Genomic DNA, 18,863 nt, shown 5'->3' on the forward strand with positions numbered 1-18,863 from the left:
CTGAGAAGCAGATTATCAAAAGGGATTCATGACAAAAATGGTTTAAGAACCTAGTCCAATGTCCAGGCTTATTTCTAGCCACTGCTACATTTTATAGCTGAAACTCAAGACCAAAGAGATGAAATGATTTGCCCATAGCCAATATGCAAAGGAAATCAAAGAGAGAGGAAAAGGATCCAGAGTTATAAAAAGAAACTTTTTTTTTGTGATGGCAAAGAACTAAAAACAAAAGGGAATGCCCATCAATTGGAGAATGCATGGACAATTTATGGTATATGAAGATGATGAAAGACCCTTGTGCTATAAAAAATGACAGAGTTGACTTCAGAAAAATCTAGGTAGACTTCGATGAACTGATGCAAAGTGAAGTGCACAGAAAGAGAAGAGCAAGTACATGACTTTGATCAACGATCTATCACCATTCCAAAGGAGTCCAAAGGACTCAAAATGAAACCTACTTTTCACCTTCAGGAAGAGAATTGATGGAGTCAGAGTACAGAACAAAACAGATTTTTTTTCTTTCTTTTTCCTTGATTTGTCCCCAGAAAATGGCTAATGCTGAAATTTGTATGTCTACAAACATTTGTAATATGCTCTCTTTTTTTATTGCCTTCTTATTGAAGACAGAAGTATAGAATTTGGAACTGGAAAAAAATTTAATTAAAATTCTCTGTACTTTAAAAAATATATAAATGGAATGTACTGGGGAGAGGGCAAAAGTAAGTAAAGGAACCAGAATTCAAACCCAGTTCCTTTCACTATATAGCTTAAACAATGTCCAGTATTACGAAATGAAGGGAAGATCTTTTTTTTTTGGGGGGGGGGGAGGCAGCAGGTAAGGGAAACACATAGACAATATGACTTAAAAGGAGTCACTTTCCCCTTCTGGATTTCAATTTCCTCTTCAGTAAATTGGGAGAACTAGATTAGTTGATCCTTAAGGTCCCTTCCAGCTCTAACATTATACAGTTTTATAATCTTCCATGTGAGTTACTCAGGAGTTGTGTGTTCTAAGCTTATCTTTTCTTTTAGCTCCAAATAGTCTCCATGTGTCCATGGACAAGGTTGGGAAGAGACAAGGAATCAATCTAATAGAAGAAGAGATGGAAAACTCAACATCCCACCTTGGCTATGAATAATGAGGTTCTACTTCACAAACTGATCTTCGCTCTTCCCCTATAAGCCTTAGCCCTGATTGATGATGTCTGACTGCTAGCTCAGCTGGATTTGATATCAGGAAACCTGGATTCAAATCACAGCTCTGTCACTAAGTGACTGGCCACATGACCTAGGACAAAACACTTTTCTTGGAGTTCGGTTTCTTTATCTGTAAAATAAGGTCAGTGAGATAAGGCTCAGAGATCCTATTATCTTATTACTGTCCAAAGGACTGGCCTAATTTATCTAGAGGCTTGTTGGGAGAGGGCTACCACAATTCAGTTCAATTCTATTTTTCAAACACTTGTTAAATATTTGCTATGTACAACGGTCCTGCACTGGGCAGGGGGGGGGGGGGCTAAGAATAATGCCTTCAAAAATATGATACAAGAGGGGTGGCTAGGTGGCACAATGGATAGAGCACCAGCCCTGAAGTCAAGAGAACCTGAGTTCAAATCTGGCCTCAGACATTTAATAATTACCTAGTTGTGTGACCTTGGGCAAGTCACTTAACCCCATTGCCTTAAATAAATAAGGATTTTTTTTATTTGATCCTGGAGGTAATGGGGAATTGATTGGATTGAGGAGAGAAGAGAGGTAAAGTAGTCATATCAATGTGACAGCTGAGTGGAGGATGGCCTGGAGTGAGATGAAAATAACTAAAAGACTCTGAATAGACCAGGTATGAGGCGTGAAGGCCTCCACTAGGTTGATGGCAGTGTCAGAGGAGGCAAAGGGATGTATACATAGGTATTCTGAAGGTAGAAATGAAAGAACTTGGTAACAGACTGAATATGGGAGTGGTGATAAGAGTAAGAAATGAAAGATCCTGCCTACTGAAAGCCTACTGCAATTCTAGGATTGTGGTTTCTTCATAATGAAATTAGGAAGGGAAAGGATTCTGGGGAAAAGATAATGAGTCTAGTTTTGAACATGCTGAACCAAAGCTGTCTATGAGACATCCAGTTTGAGATTTCCAATAGGTAGTTGGAGATGTGTCATTGGAGGTGAGGAGAGGTTAGGGCTGGATATATAAACTAAGAATTCTCTAAATGTTGATGATAATTGAGCACTGGAGGACCTAAGGTCACATGTCACTATTCCCATTACCTGTGGGAACTTGTGCAGGTCCTTTAACTTCTCTGGCCCTCAGTTTACTCATGTGTAAAGTGAGGGGCATGTACTATATGGCCCCTGAGGTCTCTGCCAGCTCTAGATCAATGTCTATGATACTAAGAAAAACTGAGATCACATCAAATCAGAAGCAATCAAGGAAGGTTGCCAGAGTCGGGGTCACCCAAGCTGGGTATAAAAGGAAGTTTTAACAGGAAATGAGCAACAAATCCACTCCAACTCTCCATTCTCTCCTACCCCACCCCCCACCCCCACAACAACAGAGGCTCTCCAAAGGGAGCTGTGGCTAAAGGACAGATTCTCTCAGGGTCTCAAGGAAACAAAGGCTTGCTTGAAAGTTCCCTCCCTTGCCAAAGAATGTGTTGCCCTCAGAGTTCTCAAGGCTAAACCCTGCTATCTATGGGGCTCAGCAGGAGAGGGGGAGGGAGGGAAATTTTACAGCTTGGGGTTGGGGGAGATAGGACTATGACTCTATAACAGACTAAATTGGGCAGAGAGAAAGGACAGGAAAGCCTGGGGACATACTGTCCTCCACCAACACTCAGGGTAAGGGGCATGTGCAATAATAATAAGTCCTTGTATTTATACGGCCTTTTGCTTTCACACACATTCTCTCATGGAAAGAGCATCCTTCCTCATTATCCCTCTCATCAAATCCAGCAAATTAGTAGCATTGTGGCTCAAAACCTAGATTTGGAGTCACAGAACATGAATTCCAACCTCAGCTCTGCAACCAAGTGACCATGGACAAGTCCTTCAACTTCTTGAGGCTTTAGTTTTCTGTTCATGACATAAAGGGGTTAGACAATTCAGAAGACCTAAAACAGGGTCCTGATTGGTCACCTATTAGCTGGGAAGCCATTGGTCACTTACCGGTTCTGTGTGACCATAAGCTGGTTACTTTTCCTCTCTGAGCTCTTCAGATTCCTTCCAAACAAAATGAGGATAATAATTTTATGACAATAAAATATTATTTTAATATAATAATTTTGTTCTGTTAACAATGGATGATTAAATGCTTATTACTTTCTCCTCCTAAAAATAGGTTTTGCTATGGAGAGGAAAGAGAGAATCGGACAGTACAAATGGTCTACAGTGGAGCTGGGCAGAACAAGAAACAAGTGAGTGGAAAGTGACAGGCATGAAGACAAACTTAGCCATTTTATCACATTTTGTTGAAAGGAAGGGGAGGGGAGGGGAGGGGAGGGGAGGGGAGGGGAGGGGAGGGGAGGGGAGGGGAGGGGAGGGGAGGGGAGGGGAGGGGAGGGGAGGGGAGGGAAGGGGAGGGGGGAAGGGAAGGGAAGGGAAGGGAAGGGAAGGGAAGGGAAGGGAAGGGAAGGGAAGGGAAGGGAAGGGAAGGGAAGGGAAGGGAAGGGAAGGGAAGGGAAGGGAAGGGAAGGGAAGGGAAGGGAAAGCCTGTTCAATCCTCCCCCTTCCCAGGGTTGTGGGGGAGGCCTTCCAAACTCTAGTTTAATTAGAGCCAACCTGAGATTGGAACAAAGCAGAATTACTTAGTCTTCAATTTCAACCTCAAAATTCCAGAAGAAAGGAAAGAAAAAAGGAGGGGAAGGAACAAATACATTTAAGAGGTTTATAAAGAACAGAGCAGGGGGTGGCCAGGTGGCTTAGTGGATAAAGCACCGGCCCTGAGTCAGGAGTACCTGGGTTCAAATCTGGTCTCAGACACTTAATAATTACCTAGCTGTGTGGCCTTGGGCAAGCCACTTACCCCCATTTGCCTTAAAAAAAAAACCTAAAAAAAAAAAGTCTTGGGGCGGCTAGGTGGCGCAGTGGATAAAGCACCGGCCCTGGAGTCAGGAGTACCTGGGTTCAAATCCAGTTTCAGACACTTAATAACTACCTAGCCGTGTGGCCTTGGGCAAGCCACTTAACCCCATTACCTTGCAAAAAACTTAAAAAATAAAAATAAAATAAAATAAAAGCAACTCAGTAAAAAAAAAAAAAGAACAGAGCAGAATATAGAGGATGGGTACCTAGTGGTCCCTAAAGATTTCCCAAGCTTGAGGAAGGTGGTCTGCAGGGGAAGGGGGGAGGGGTACCCATTGTGTACATCAGGAATAGGGGTAAAACAGGCCTGGGTAGCAAGTGGTCCAATGTGTCCTCTTCCAGAGAAAGACAAGGAAGTGAATATGGGGGGGGGGGGGGGTTGAAAGGGGGAGGAGAGTAATTAATTTTCTATTCCCAGAATAAAATGGCATAGTGAGTTCTCTCTAGGGAACAGTACAGTACCCAGCATGAGGAAGACAGGCTGGTGACCAAGTGTTCTCACAGCCCTACCATCTCCCCTTGCAGAGAAAGCACTGCAAACACCATGGCAAAACTTTAGGCACTTCTCAGATTATTCAGTATCAAGCACAGGCCAAGGAAGGGAAGAGGGATTTGAACCCAAGAGGTCCAACCTTATTCCCTTCCTGCAATTTTGACTAAGTCCCTCAACCTCACTAGAACAGAATGACCTCTAAGGACCCTTTCAATTCTAAATCCTCAGATCCTCTAATTCAAAATACCAATGATGATGATAACTTCCTGCTACCCCCCTCAGAGTGTGTACAAGACATAGACTCAGTTCAAATCAATAAACAGTAATTAAGTACCTACTCTAAACCAGTCACTATGAATGCTAGAAACATATCCCAAGAAGGGAGATTGCTTTTTTAAAAGCCTCTGCTTTCAAGGTGCTTACATTCTATTCAAGGAAAGGAACATGTACACAAATATGTCAGTAAAAAATTTATACAGGGTGGTTTTTTATTTGTTTGGGGCAGGGGAAGTAGTAACAACTAGAGAAGAAATCAAGAAAGAACTCTTGGGGAACATGGCATTGGACCTGGGTCTCAAAACCAGCTAGACCAGGAAATGGGGAGGAAGAACAATGTGAGAAATGCAAAGCTATGGAGAGTTAATAGTAGGTAGTTTAACTTGAATTTAGGGTTTGTGAGGGGGAAACGTGGGGAGTTCACAAAGACAGATGGGACTTAAGACTAAAAAAGGCTTTAAATACCAGAGGAGTTTACATTTTATAATACAAGCGATTGGAAGTCACTCTTAACTTGTTCAACAGGGGAGTAACCCATGCTAAATTGGCAGCAATAAAGGATAAATTAAGAAGAGAAGGCACAGAACCAATCAAGACGCTGCTGAAGTAGCCCAGGCAATAAGATAGGGGCCTGAACTAAGGGCGTAGCCCTGACAGGAAAGAAAATGGGATGACAGTGAGATATATTCTGGAGATATAACGGACAGCTTATTGAACATGAGAACAAGGGGAAAGAGAAGGAAGAGCCATGGATGACTCCAAGGTTGCAAACTTCAGTGGAACCAGTTGAGGCTGGCTCTGACCCTGACTAGTTGTATGACTAAGTTATTTTTCCCCTCTCATCATAGTTTCCTTTCCTATAAAATGGGATAATCATACTTGTACTATCTACTTCACAAAGTTGATGTGAAAAAAGTGTTTTGTAAATTTAAAAAACCTGAAGAAATAAATGTGCATTATTAATGTAGTCGTGCATCTGGGAACCTGAATGCACCACCGGAGTGGGTGGGGTGGTGGGAGGCAAGAACCTTTTCAAGATGACCCAAACAAATCAGTGGCATCTGCTTGCTTGTGCAGCCAGACACGAGGAGAGAATACATGGTGGGATTTAGGGCTGAAAGGAACCCCAGACATTATCCAGAAATCCCAAGAAGGTGAAGCGATTTGTAGTCATAGAGATAATAAGCAGAAAAACTTAATAGTCATTTCTACCATACTCCAAAAGAAAAAAGAAATTTTTGTGTCTGAAGCCCAAGCTAAGGCAATCTTTAGGAGACAATATAGGAAAGCAGAAGTCTGCTTGTACCCTCAGGAAACAAACAGGAATTTGGCTTTGTATCTATGTAGTGATTGTATTGCCTCAAAGCAGTTTAGCAAATGTGATTTTGCCCCCCACCAAATGGCCTGTTAGGACAAGCCCTACTCTTCTAAAGCTGTTACTTTGACTTCCAAAAAAAAAGAATGGCATCTTCCCAACTGCCAGCATCCAAAGTTGAGGCTGGCAGAAAACTGTTCTCCTTCCCATGGGCAGTTACATGAAAGGTTTCCAGGATGAATAAGGAAAGCTGAGATGGGAAAAGGAACTAGTGCAAACAGAAAGCCTCATTGGAACTACCTGGCATTGGTATGGGGATATAGGCAGATAGAATATCTTTGCTTTAGGTGTTAATTAACAAGATTCTTGCAGAGTATAACAGATAAAAGAGTTGTACTGAGAGTCAAGAGAACCAGGTTCTGGTCCCAGCTCTACCCCAAAGTGCTATTTTTATTAGACAAGCAATTTCCCTTCTCTGGGCCTCAGTTTACCCATATATCAAGGTATCTCCTAGCTGATTCTGTGTTCCAAGGTTCCCTCCATCCCAATCAATCTTATTCTGTCTAAAGTACTTTCCAGCTTTGTATAAATTCACTAAAAATCAGCAAACAAAAACTGGGCTCTGCAAAATCACATCTACTTATATAGTGCGTAGGGAGACTGTTTTGGGGTGGGGTAGGGGGAAAGATTCCAATTGTTTTTCCATCAAACGAGGCACTGCACCAGATCTCTTCTAGCTTTTTGAATTCTCCACCATTTTTAGGAACAAAGGCAGAGGGTTAGAGTATCTTACTAAGAATTAAAGAGAAAATGTCTCCCCCACACCCAAAAGATGCACATGATACATCTGACATCACATAACAGGCAACCTGTCATTTGGGTCCATAGACATGTCCCAGACCACCAGCAGAAGCCTCACTTCAGGTATCTAATGTATCATCTTCCTAACAGACTCTTGCCTAGACTTGTTATTTCACCTCCACACTCTTCCAGACTTCCCTGCTTTATCTGCCTAAGCTGTCAGAAGTTCAGAGGCTCATAGAGGCTGGGGGGTTGACTAAGAGTTCTCAGTGTTGGAGTCGGGGGAATGGGGATGCTCCACCCCATCTCTTAAATGCTTCTCCACCTGACCTGTCCATGACACTCCCTGGATTTCCAGACTCCCTCCCGAACTGAAATGACTCAGTCTGATAAGTTGGCCAAGTATGCAGGGTGTGTCTGGGCACTACTTAGAGATTCCAGGTGAAAGAAAATGAACCTGAAGCCCTAGGGGAGGAGGGGAAATTCTTATGAAGGGCACCCTTCCCTTGTTCCCTGAGTATCTACTCAGACACTTAGAATCTCAAAGTTGGGGGGGAAAAAATCTTCACAGGGAAATCCAGGTCAACTCTAACCTAAAATATGTATCTATTTTATAAGAGTCCTCAAAAATGACCAGTCAGGCTCTGTTTGAACACGTTTAGCAACAGAGAACTCACTTTCTTGTGAGGCAGGCCATTCAACTTTCAGACAGCTCTAACTCAGAAAATTCTTTTCTTTTGAACTTAAATCTACATCCCTGTAACCTTTTCTGACTCATTCAGTTCTGTCCTCAGCCACCAAGTCAAACAAATGTTATCTATTACATAACAAAAAAAGAAAAGCATGGTCCAGTGGACAGAAGGCTAGCTTTTAAGCCAGGAAGAGCTGAGTTCAAGATGTACCTGAAATATTTTGACAATGTAAGCCTGAGCAAGTCACTTAATTTTTAAGTGCTATGAGAGGACAATTCTCCAAGAATTCAGTTAGAATTCCAAAATTTCTTAGTTTCAGGGAAAAAGCCAACCTGTATTTATCTGGGAATTACCTGTGTCAATGAAAACACTGGTCTAATCCCTATATCTAGGTATACAAATAATTTTGCAAGTAGGGGCAACTAGGTGGTGCAGTGGATAAAGCACCTGCCCTGGAGTCAGGAGTACCTGTGTTCAAATCCCATCTCAGACACTTACTAATTACCTAGCTGTGTGGCCTTGGGCAAGCCACTTAACCCTGTTTGCCTTGCAAAAAAAAAAAAATCTAAAAAAACCCAATAATCTTGAAAGTATTTAAAGAGCTACCTACTTTTCAGGTTCAATATTTAATTTAGAAGAACAAGCCTGTATCTTAAGCATTCATTATGTAAAAGGCCCTGTGCTGGCTCTGGGGATCAAATAATTAGACACAGATCATATTTCATATAGTTTACTGTTAAATAAATAGCCCTAATTCCTTCAACTGTTCCTCATATGGTTTGGCTTCAAATTCCTTAAAAATTCATGTACTGAACACAAATCATTAAGCAGAGAACTGTGGGACTCTCACTTCCCTTCCAGACATTAAATTTCTATTATTGAAATCTAAGACCTTAGGATTGTTTTTTGGTTGTTTTTAAGTTCATAAATTAGAGGGAACTAGGCTGTCCTGAATCCACATCCAGCCTCAAGCACTTACTAGTTGTGTGATTCTGTGGAAGTCACTTCACCGATATCTGCCTCAGTTTCCTCAACTATAAAATGGGGAGGAGGGAATAGCACCTACCTGTCATCTGGTTTTACAAGCATGATATTAAAGTTATCCAGGACAGTTCCACAGGAAAAAATACTACAAAGGGCTAAATGATCAGTTCCCATTGGAGGGATTTCAATATTCTCTGGTGAGGTTGTTAAAAGTGGAACAAGAATGTAAGCAAAATAAGGATGATAATAACATCCATTTCTCTGTTGCTTTTAAGGATTCCAAGTACTTTCCTTAAAATATCCTGTGAAACAAGAACAAATGGTATTATCCCCATTTTATGAATGAGAAAATAGTCTCAAACTGGGGAACTGACTCACCAAGTAAGGTGATGAAAGCTGGGATCCCAAATCAGATCTTCCCTGAGACCAAGCCAAATGCTCTTTCTGATCTGCCAGGTAGTCTCTACTTTTGTGAAAGAATGCTGACCAGGACAAACTCAATACAAGGTTTCTCTGCACTCTCTAGTATTAGGATCTGTTTGAAGTTAGTCTTTTCTCCCCCAAAGAGACTGTAAATTCCTAAAAACTGTCTCCAAAGACACTATCCATTCTCTTGCCTCTTCAACTTATTCATGCTGCTCCCCCACCAACCTCCTCTCTTGTGAGAAATTCTTTTTATCTTTTAATGCCACATTAAAAATCTACCTCCTTCATGAAGCCCTCCTTGATCCCCTCAGTCAGTCAGTCAATCAGTCAGTGACTCAGTCAAAGAACATTTATTAAGCACCTTCTATATGCTAAGGCTCAATATTAACCTTTTATTTTTTTGCACCTTAATAGATTTATCATATATTATCACATATTACAGTTATCTCTGCTTGCATTTCATTGCCCTTCGATGAACTTCAAGAAGGCAGGAATGGCATGTGGCAGAGCTCCCCTGTCTAACCAAATGTTGGGATGATCTCATGTAGGAGGTACTTGGGATCTAGACCCTGAGTTTAACTAAATAAGGTTCCCCTTTGAGAGCTGGCCATAGAAGCTCACCTGTTCAATCCCAGGCCACATCCACCCTGAACTCTGCATCAGTCACATTAGAACAGGATTCAAGGAGGTGGTGATATGGGAATGACATCATCGCGCATCAGCAGTGCAGAGAAGGCATTCAAGTAGTCGCAGGAACACAGCACAAGGAGCCAGTGAAGAAGATGAAGGAAGAGGATAGGGAGACTGACTCACTAGCATCTACATCCTGGGCTAGGGTCCCCTCCCCAAAGCTTTCCTTGATGACCCCCCAGCCCATAAGGACTCTGTTACATCTTCTCCCAGGTACCCCTGGATGAACTCTCTACCACTAGATGGGTCCTCTAGTGATTGTGACTTCCAAGGATGGAAGATGAGGCACACCTCAGACTTCTTATCAGAGGGGATGGTCTAAGTATTGCCCACTTCCTAGTTTTCTCATCTTCTTCTCCACGGTTCCTCCTCATTCCATACTTTCCAGTCATACCAATCTTCATATGCTGCCTCACAAGGAATGCTCCATCTTTGGGCTCAGAGGCTTTGCACTGGCTGTCCTCTGTGCTTGGGGAACTCTTTCTTCACCTTTGATTTTTAGAATCCCAGGCTTTCTTCAATATTTGGCTTAATCATCATCTTGTCCAGGAGGCTTTTTCTGTTCCCATTAGATATTAGAAGGCACTGGGTGACAAAGTGGATAGAGCTGGATGACTTGAGTTCAGATCCAAACTTAAGACACTTACTAGCTGTGTGACCTTGGACAAGTCACTTTATGCTTTCTGTCTCAATTTCCTCATTTGTAAAATGGAGAGAATAGCATCTATAATGATCAAATGAGATAACATTTGTAAAGTGTTTAGCACAGTCCTGAGACATAGTAGGTGCTTAATAAATGTTTACTTCTCCTTCCTCTTAAGGGTTCTTTCCCATCTACTCTGTGCCTACCTTGTATATTCTTGTTGAGTCCTATAAGAAGAAAGGGATTGTTTTTGGGTTTTCTTTGTTTTTTTCCCCAAGGTTTAGCACTGTGTGTCACTGTGCTAAGTAAGCACTACATAAATGCTTGTTGATGGTGTAAGTGAATGAGTAGAATCATAGATACATTTTCAGACATGGCCAGTGTGATCCAGAAAATGAGAGATCTGCCCTAGATGTCTTCACAGGTCCTCTCTAGATCTAGAACTAGGACATTATAATCCCATAATTGGCTTTACTTGGCTGTACCCATTTGTTCCAAGAGGGCCCTATCGAGGAGGCTGAAGGAAGTCATTGGGACCTACTGTGACTGACTGACTACTGGAAAGAAAAAAGCAATAATCCAACATTGAAAGAAGGAAACAAGATAAGAATTTGTGGGAGGACATGAACAAGAATAGCAAAGGAAGGAAAGGCATAAATAGGTTATGATCTGCACTAGTGAAGAGAAAAAACCTGCATTTATGAGACAACGGAACTATCCAAGTACAGATATATAACCCACCATCTTGTAAAGGCTTGCATATATCCTCTTTGGCCTATGGCCCTTTGTAGAGCTAGGAGAAGGGGGGGGGACCTACCCTGATCTAGGCTCTGCCTAGTCACAACATCAACCATATGTGGTTTTCCAATATTGTTGGGAACCTTTTCTTAAATACCCCAATCCCCTGGAGACTCTCTGGCATAAGAGGGTACATTGTATAGTGCTAATATCTCTAAATATGAAGACAAAAGACCTAGGATTGAATCTCAGATCTGTCACTTGCTAGCCATGCTACTTTTGATAAGTCATTTCAACCTCAACTTCTTCCTTTGTAAAAGTCAAGGGGTTGGCCTGGATAATCTCTAAGGTCCCTCCCCAGTTCTAAATCTTGAAATTTTATGACCAAAAGTTTGTGAGGAAGACCCAGTGAGATAATGTCTGTAAAGCACTTTATAAATCATACAGCCAACACAAATGAGCTATTATTATGACAGCAAGGGGTTCTTGAATAAGGGTTTATGCATCCTAAACCTGAAGCTTTCAGAGAGGCTGAGCCAAGACTACAGTAGGCAAGGTTGAATCTGGGAGATCCTGTTATAGTATCGACCAGACCCTTTTAAATTTAGGGGTGGAAGGCAACAGGTAATAGGAGCAACATGGCCTAGTAGCTGGTGTTGGACTTGGAAGTTAAGAAAATCTGTGTTTGAAACCTGCCTCAGATTATTAAAAATCACAGAATCAGGGGCGGCTAGGTGGTGCAGTGCATAGAGCACTGGCCCTGGAGTCAGGAGTACCTGAGTTCAAATCCAGTCTCAGACACTTAATTACCTAGCTGTGTGGCTTTGGGCAAGCCACTTAACCCCATTGCCTTGCCAAAAAAAAAAACCTAAAAAAAATAATCCCAGAATCCCAGAAATAGAGCTAGAATGGACCTGAGTAGAAACATTAGACCAATTCTCTCATTCCCTGAGTTTAGGAAATTTTATCAACTTATGTACAAGGATAATAAATGTCAGAGGCAAGATTTGAACCCAGATTCTCTTAATCCAGAGACCATATTCCTTTCTCTACCATGATACTTTACTAGCTGTATAACTCTGGATAAGTCATTTGTTCTCTTTGAGCTCAATTTTCTCCTCTGTAAAATGAGAATATTGGTAGCACCTATTTCATAAGCCATAGTGCATTGAAAAATGAAATAATATTTGTGGAGTTCTTTGCAAAACCTAGAGTATAATATAAATGTAAACTATTATTATTATTATTGTTATTGTTATTGTTATTATTATTGATAGTGAGTGAAGATTCAGTTATGCTGACTTTCTTGACCCATTCTCTTCCCCCCCCACTTCCCCCAGCCTACTAGACTTCACCCTTCTCTCCTCTCTTTGTCATGAAACCATCCTTACCAAAGCAGAGGAAGTGCCAGCACAGCAGAAAGTCAACTGAGGTCAGACCTCAGTAGGTTCACTTCTCCCCTTAAGACTCTTGACAATTCAGTTTCATTTCACTAGCTAAGTGTTGGATAGGGGCTTGTACCCATAGAGAGATTTAAAAGAACTTCATGGACTGGGAAGTCCAAAACCCCCATCTACTCTCTGAAAGACTTCTTACAAAGGACCGACCTTTAATTCCACAATTAAGAAAGTAAAGCATTGTTCTCTGGAGTATAGAATATTAGAGCTGAAAGGGAATCTTCCTATTCAGACTCCTTCATTTTATATATAAGGAATCTAAAACCCTTCTAGAGAAAGGAAGAGGCTATTCCTGGGTTCCCATGGTTTACAAGGAGATCTAATAAACAAATGGAAGTCTACTGACCCCCAAATCCAATATTTTTTCTGCTAAACCATATTACTCTCATATCTGAACTACCTGAGGGATCTGATCCAAGTCCCAAAACCTTGTGATCCAAGTGATTAACTCATTTTATGACCTTGAACAAGGCACATCCCCTCTCTATATTCAAAATTCCTTGTAAGTAAAATGAAAGGGTTGGACAACAAGGTTTCTGAGTTCTCTTCTGCTCTAATATTCTATGATCTATTACTCTTCAGGCTGGGGCATGTTCACACTCATGCAATGAAAGGGAGGTCAAGGGAGGAAGGAGGAGGAGATACTAACATAAGCAGCTGGGCTGGGGAATTCAGAGTCTGTCAGCCTAAGGCACTCCCTACACTCAGCTTCACCTCCTGCCTACAAACAAGCTGGCTGGCCATTCTTGGGCAAGACAACCAGTCACTAAAAGCTAGAAGGCACTAAATACATCAACTAACCAGGACACAGAATCCTGTCACTGACACCAGTGTCCTCTCATTCTCCTAGGTTCAAACCCACTCAAAACTCTGGACTTGTACTTGACTCCTTTCTCTCCCTCAACTCCCACATCCAATCTGTCATGAAATCCTTCAAATTCTCCCTTCAAAACAGCACTGGCATCTACCCCATGGCCACCCTACTAGTCTTTGTTATCTTATGCCTAAACTATTGAAATAGTCTCCCTACATACCCTCTCCTCTTAAATGTACAACCAAGTTAATCTTCCTAAAGTCATGCTCTGACAACTTCATTCTCTTGCTTGTTAATCTTCAGTAGCTCCCTATTACAACCTACCGGATAAAAGTTCATGCTACTCAGTTTAGCATTTCAAGCCCTTCCCAGGGTAGAGCAGACCTATTTGATCCATCTTCTCTGCTAAAAAAAAAAAACAAACTGTTGGAATAAATGAAAAGCATTTCATTTATGCAATGAAAGGCATTTGTGATGAAAAACATGAGAGACAGAGGACTTGAGTCTTAGTGCTACCACATAGTAGATATAGAACTTCTCAAATACTATTTCTAGGAGTATAGGATTTGAATTTAGAAAAACCCTTGGAAATTATCTAATCCAAGGGTTCCATGGTCTTGGTATTTGAACTTATTATGGATGAAAAGTTACATCATTATTTTCACAAACTTCCAAGTAAAATTTGGCCTTTCAATCATAAATGTAAGCAATAAACCCGTAATTCTGAAAAAAAGAGACTATAGGTTTTACCAGACTGAAAAAGTGTTCCACAAAACAAAGTTAAGAACTCCATGACCTAATCTAACTCCCTCATTTTCTACCTGGGAGAAATGAAGCCCTGAAAATCACTTGTTCAAAATCACTCAGGTAGTTGAATGGCAAAACTCACTTCTCCAAGCTTTAATTTCCTTATCTAGGAAATAGCAATGTTTAAACTTGTATGACCTAACCTAAACTGCTACTGTGGAGAACAAAGAAAGGTATGTATAGAAAACACCTTTTAACCATAAAGTATTATAAAAACATAACTATTATTATTTTTGCATGTGTCTTGGACCTTAGAAAACCTGGTCTACTCATACTGAACACCTCTAGTACTTTCCTGACTTCTAGCTTTGCTTGAAACTGTTAAAAATTTGTTTTGGTTTTTTACAAGAAGAGCAAAAAATCCTTCATGTTAACAAAAAAATTAGATGATCCTAAAGGCACATATGCTTTTCTTCCTATTAACATTTTAGGCACTTTGGCATGCTACATTTACGTTTTCAGGTCAATAGGTTACAATTTGGTATATCAGTGAAAGAATACTGTTATTTCTTTAAAAGCACTAACATTATTACTCCAAGGGATTAACTTCATACATCAAAGAACTGTCTATTGTTAGGGAGTATTCAATAGTTAGCAATTCTTCGCAGCCCTCCCCTCCACCAATTACTTTGTATTTAGTTAATATGTACTTTACATTTATTTCAGCTGTACACATGTTGCCTCTCCTCAACAAAACTTTTAACTTTTCGTCTCTGAATTCATAGGATCTGGCACATGATAGGCACTTAAATGCTTATTAAATTGAAGATAACTGTTTCAGACTCTGTATCCCATGCATCCATGAAACCTTTATCACCGATCTCAGTTTCTGCTAAGCCTTTCTTTCCACCCAAAGGTCATCCAGACCCTTCATCTAGCATTTGGTATAAATTGGTTCACATGGTTAAATGTCTTCACAGCTCTGGGCCCTGTTGATGAAACTACAATCTAAGTTCCTCTTATGCAGAGACTATACTTGATTCATTTATATATCTTACATGGACAGTAAGAGCCTAGGAAATACTTTTAGGTTGACTGGAAGACAGATAGCCACATGTCAGATCAGAACCCATTAAGCCCCTGACTTCCTTTCCCAGAACCACAGATGCCTGAAATCTGACTCCAGCCCCATTCAGAAACAAACCAAGAGCTCCGAGCCAAAGATGGAGATCCAGGCCTACCCCAGATGGGGAGTTTGAACAAACTCTTGGAATGTCGGAGTTGGAAAGACACTTATAGACCATTGAGCCAACTCCCTTATTTCAACGAAGAGGAACTTGAGGCCCAGGGTGGGGAGGGTCTTGCCCAAAGTCATAAAGAGCTGGTTCTGCTACTTACTAGCTGTGTGACAGTCAGCAATTCATTTCATATCTCTGAAGTTCCTCATCTGTAAAACAAGGATAACAAGACTTATACCATTTGTCTTACATGAAAGTGAAGAATTCATTTTGTGGGTATGTGTATAGATAGATATGGATATATAGATACATGTACATGTGTCTGTGTATAAAAATATATAATCCCATAATCACACACACACACACACACACACAAACATACATACGTGTACACACACACACACACACACACAAGCTGAGTGACTCAGGAGTTAGAGGATGTGGATTCAAATTCTGATTCCGTCACTTTCTTAGAGCTTAGCAATTCAATGGACCTCTTCCAGATGGCGTTTTCTCATCTGAAAAATAACTTAGATGAGTTCTGAGATCTCTTCTAGCTCTAGAGTCAGGATTCTTGATATAGACATATACAAACACTAGATCCACACTATTATATGGAAAGGATATATACATACACACACATATGCGCACACACACACACACACACACACACACACACACACACTTATACACACATATGGAACTGGGCTTAAAAACCACTTCTGATCCTCCTTGTGTGACTTTGGGGAATTGCCTTCCTTAGCCTCAAGTTACTTCATCTGTAAAACTGAGAGGGGAAATTAGACTAGATGGACTCCAAAGTTCATTCCATTCAAAATCTAAGATCCTACAACACTGTGATTTTAACTGTATTTATATATATCTTATTTAATTTCAAATATTAACTAAATTTAAATATATGAATGTGAGTTATTATTAAGAGAGGAAGCACAGAGTAATGGAAAAAACATTTTCTAAAAATGATTTTAAATCTGGAGGCCTAGAATCAACCCATAACCTATGGGGTTAAGAGCAAATGGTTTCAGTTCTCTCAGCCTCAGTTTTCTCATCCCAAAATGATGCTAACTATTAGTACACACACACACACACACACACACACACACACACACAGCTTGTTCCAGATGGTGATTAGAAATGGAAAAATATGTTTTTAATAGCTTAAACAGACTCTAGAAATGTGAGCTATAAGTAATTATAAATTAATAATATACATAATAACCTCAAAAACAAACCCAACTAGAACCCAAGTACTCTAATTCCCAGGTCTACAATATTTTTCTTATACTAAATTGTCTCCCATTCCCCTCATCCCTGGTTGTGAGAAAATTGCTTCCTCAGAGGAATGGGGAGGCCAAGGGGTCTGAAGCCTCAGGGCCCAATTTAGAAGGATCAGGGTGGGAACTCAGCTAAGAGCTTTCTTCTCAAGTACAATAGGGCTTTCTTTCCTTCCCCTTGTTTACAGCCCAGAGATGAAAAGCTGCAAGGGGGGGAAAGGGGCCTAGCTCCCCTACCCACTTAAATTTGAGCCAGAACACTGGAATTCAAAGCAGGGGCCAGTCACCTATAACCCTAGTATAAGAATTCCTCTCTTCAGATCATGGGACCTGCAGTTTCCAGCTTTCTAGAATCTATGGAGAATCAGACCCCATCTCATCTTTCCCCTGGGAACACAATAAGACAACAAAAGTCTCTCAGACATCTTGGATATATTGTTCTCCTACACTCTTCTTCTCTCCTTTCCCTTCCTCCTTCCAAACCTTACCTCCACAATCAAGACTGCCCTTCTCAGACTCCTTGATATGGGCCTAAAGAAATCAATTCTGGCAGCCAACATGTGTCCAAAAGAAAAACTACTAGAGTTTACTGCTAAGAAGTTATATAACCATGGGCAAGTTACTTCTGTTTTATAGGCCTCAGTCTCCTCATTTGTAAAATGAGGTCATTGGATTTGATGATCTCTAGGGTTCCTATCAGTACAGTTACCGGTTTATTCTAAGCACTGAAAAATTAATATTTGTTGATTGATTGGTCTTTGTGCTAATGTCCTTCCTTTGAGAACCTATATTTTATATTCTAAGGTCTGTCCCTTCTAGACCTGACAGACTATTTTTCAAATTATCTTTTAGCCATAACATTCCAAGTTCTATGTTCTAAGACCATTTCCAGCTCTGTCATTTCAGGTTTTGAGATTCTTCCTTGCTCTAAGAGTGTATGTCATATTTTCAAAGGTCTTCCTCTTTTAACTCTGTTCTGAGGTCTCTTCCAGTTCTGTCATTCTAAGTTATATGTTCTAAAATTCCTTCTAGTTTTTTACATTCTACATTCTAAATCCTAAGGACCCATCTAGCTTGTAAGGACTTCTTCAGTTCTGACACACTATGATCTATATACTAACCAGAGGCATTAAGCAAACCACAAATCAAATGCCAAAATATACCACATTAGCTTGCAGAACCCCAAAATGAACCCAAGTAACAATATTTTTGCTGAATCAAAATCCTAACCAACAATATTGTTGTTTTAGGTTTTAGGCTCCCCAAGGAGCCAGTTCCAACTGGTAACCAAACCTACATATTTCCTAAAATGTGTAAGAGAAAGCAACAAGAGCATCAGAACATTCCCCAAATAGAACCAGCATTTCATGTTGTTGTTGTGCCCATGGAAGCACCTGTCATTGACTAGGGAGGAGGAGATGTGCCTACTTCCTGTGGGTCTAGGGAATGAGGTTCAGTACCTCCATTGCCCAGAACCCAGGTCCTTAAAAAATGACAGGGGTTGGGGTCAAGGTCAAAGTTCCTTGCCCCATTTTGAACAGGCCCAGGATCAGTCTTCTTTCATTCCCAGACAGCAGGATGAAAACAACATAATATAATACAGCAAATCTTTATTAACAATACGGTCAATGTCCTCAGAGAGCTCAAAGTTTAGCAGGTAGCTAAGACACACATAACTATAATACTCAATATTATTTGATAAATGCACCAGGTGTGGTGGCACCTGTCATCCTTGCTGCTGGGAATAGCGAGGCTGATGGATCATGAGACTTGGGAGTTCTGAGCTACAGTGAAACTAGAGTCAATCAGGCATCCTCACTAAGTCTGGCAGCAATATGGTCAGTCAAAGGGAGAGGTGAGTTGCAGGCTGCCCAAGGAGGAGGGGTGAACCAATCCAGGGCAGGAAAAAAATGGAGCAGCTTAAAGCTTCCATGCTGATCAGTATTAGGATCAGGCTCTGAGTGGCTGCTGCACTTCCAGTTTGGTCAAAGTAAGCAGAATGGAGTCTCAAAAAAACAAAAACAAGTTCTATGTGAGGTCTTGGGGGAGAAGCTTGTTACTGTCTGGGAATAAATGTTGGGAGAGCTGGGGGGAAAAAAAATAAGAATTTTCCTCAAAGTGATCCCAATCCTCCCCAAGGTTTTAGGCATACTCTCTTTGGTAGCAGGATCTAA

General features: G+C 40.8%; 1 protein-coding gene across 17 annotated transcripts in view; it reads right to left on the reverse strand.

Annotated features, from left to right (window-relative positions):
- Positions 1-18,863, reverse strand: part of SRC (SRC proto-oncogene, non-receptor tyrosine kinase) — a 109,771-nt gene that overhangs the window by 70,132 nt on the left and 20,776 nt on the right. For 12 of the 17 annotated variants that reach the window (XM_074211936.1, XM_074211935.1, XM_074211931.1 and 9 more), the window contains exon 2: positions 15,555-15,603. The exons of the other annotated variants lie outside the window; for them this stretch is intronic. The gene's annotated coding sequence lies outside the window, so the exon portion shown is untranslated. The remainder of the gene's footprint in view (positions 1-15,554; positions 15,604-18,863) is intronic. 17 annotated transcript variants of the gene reach the window in all.

The sequence above is a fragment of the Macrotis lagotis genome, chromosome 1 (genome assembly GCF_037893015.1).
Source record: "Macrotis lagotis isolate mMagLag1 chromosome 1, bilby.v1.9.chrom.fasta, whole genome shotgun sequence".
Classification (NCBI taxonomy): Eukaryota; Metazoa; Chordata; class Mammalia; order Peramelemorphia; family Peramelidae; genus Macrotis; species Macrotis lagotis.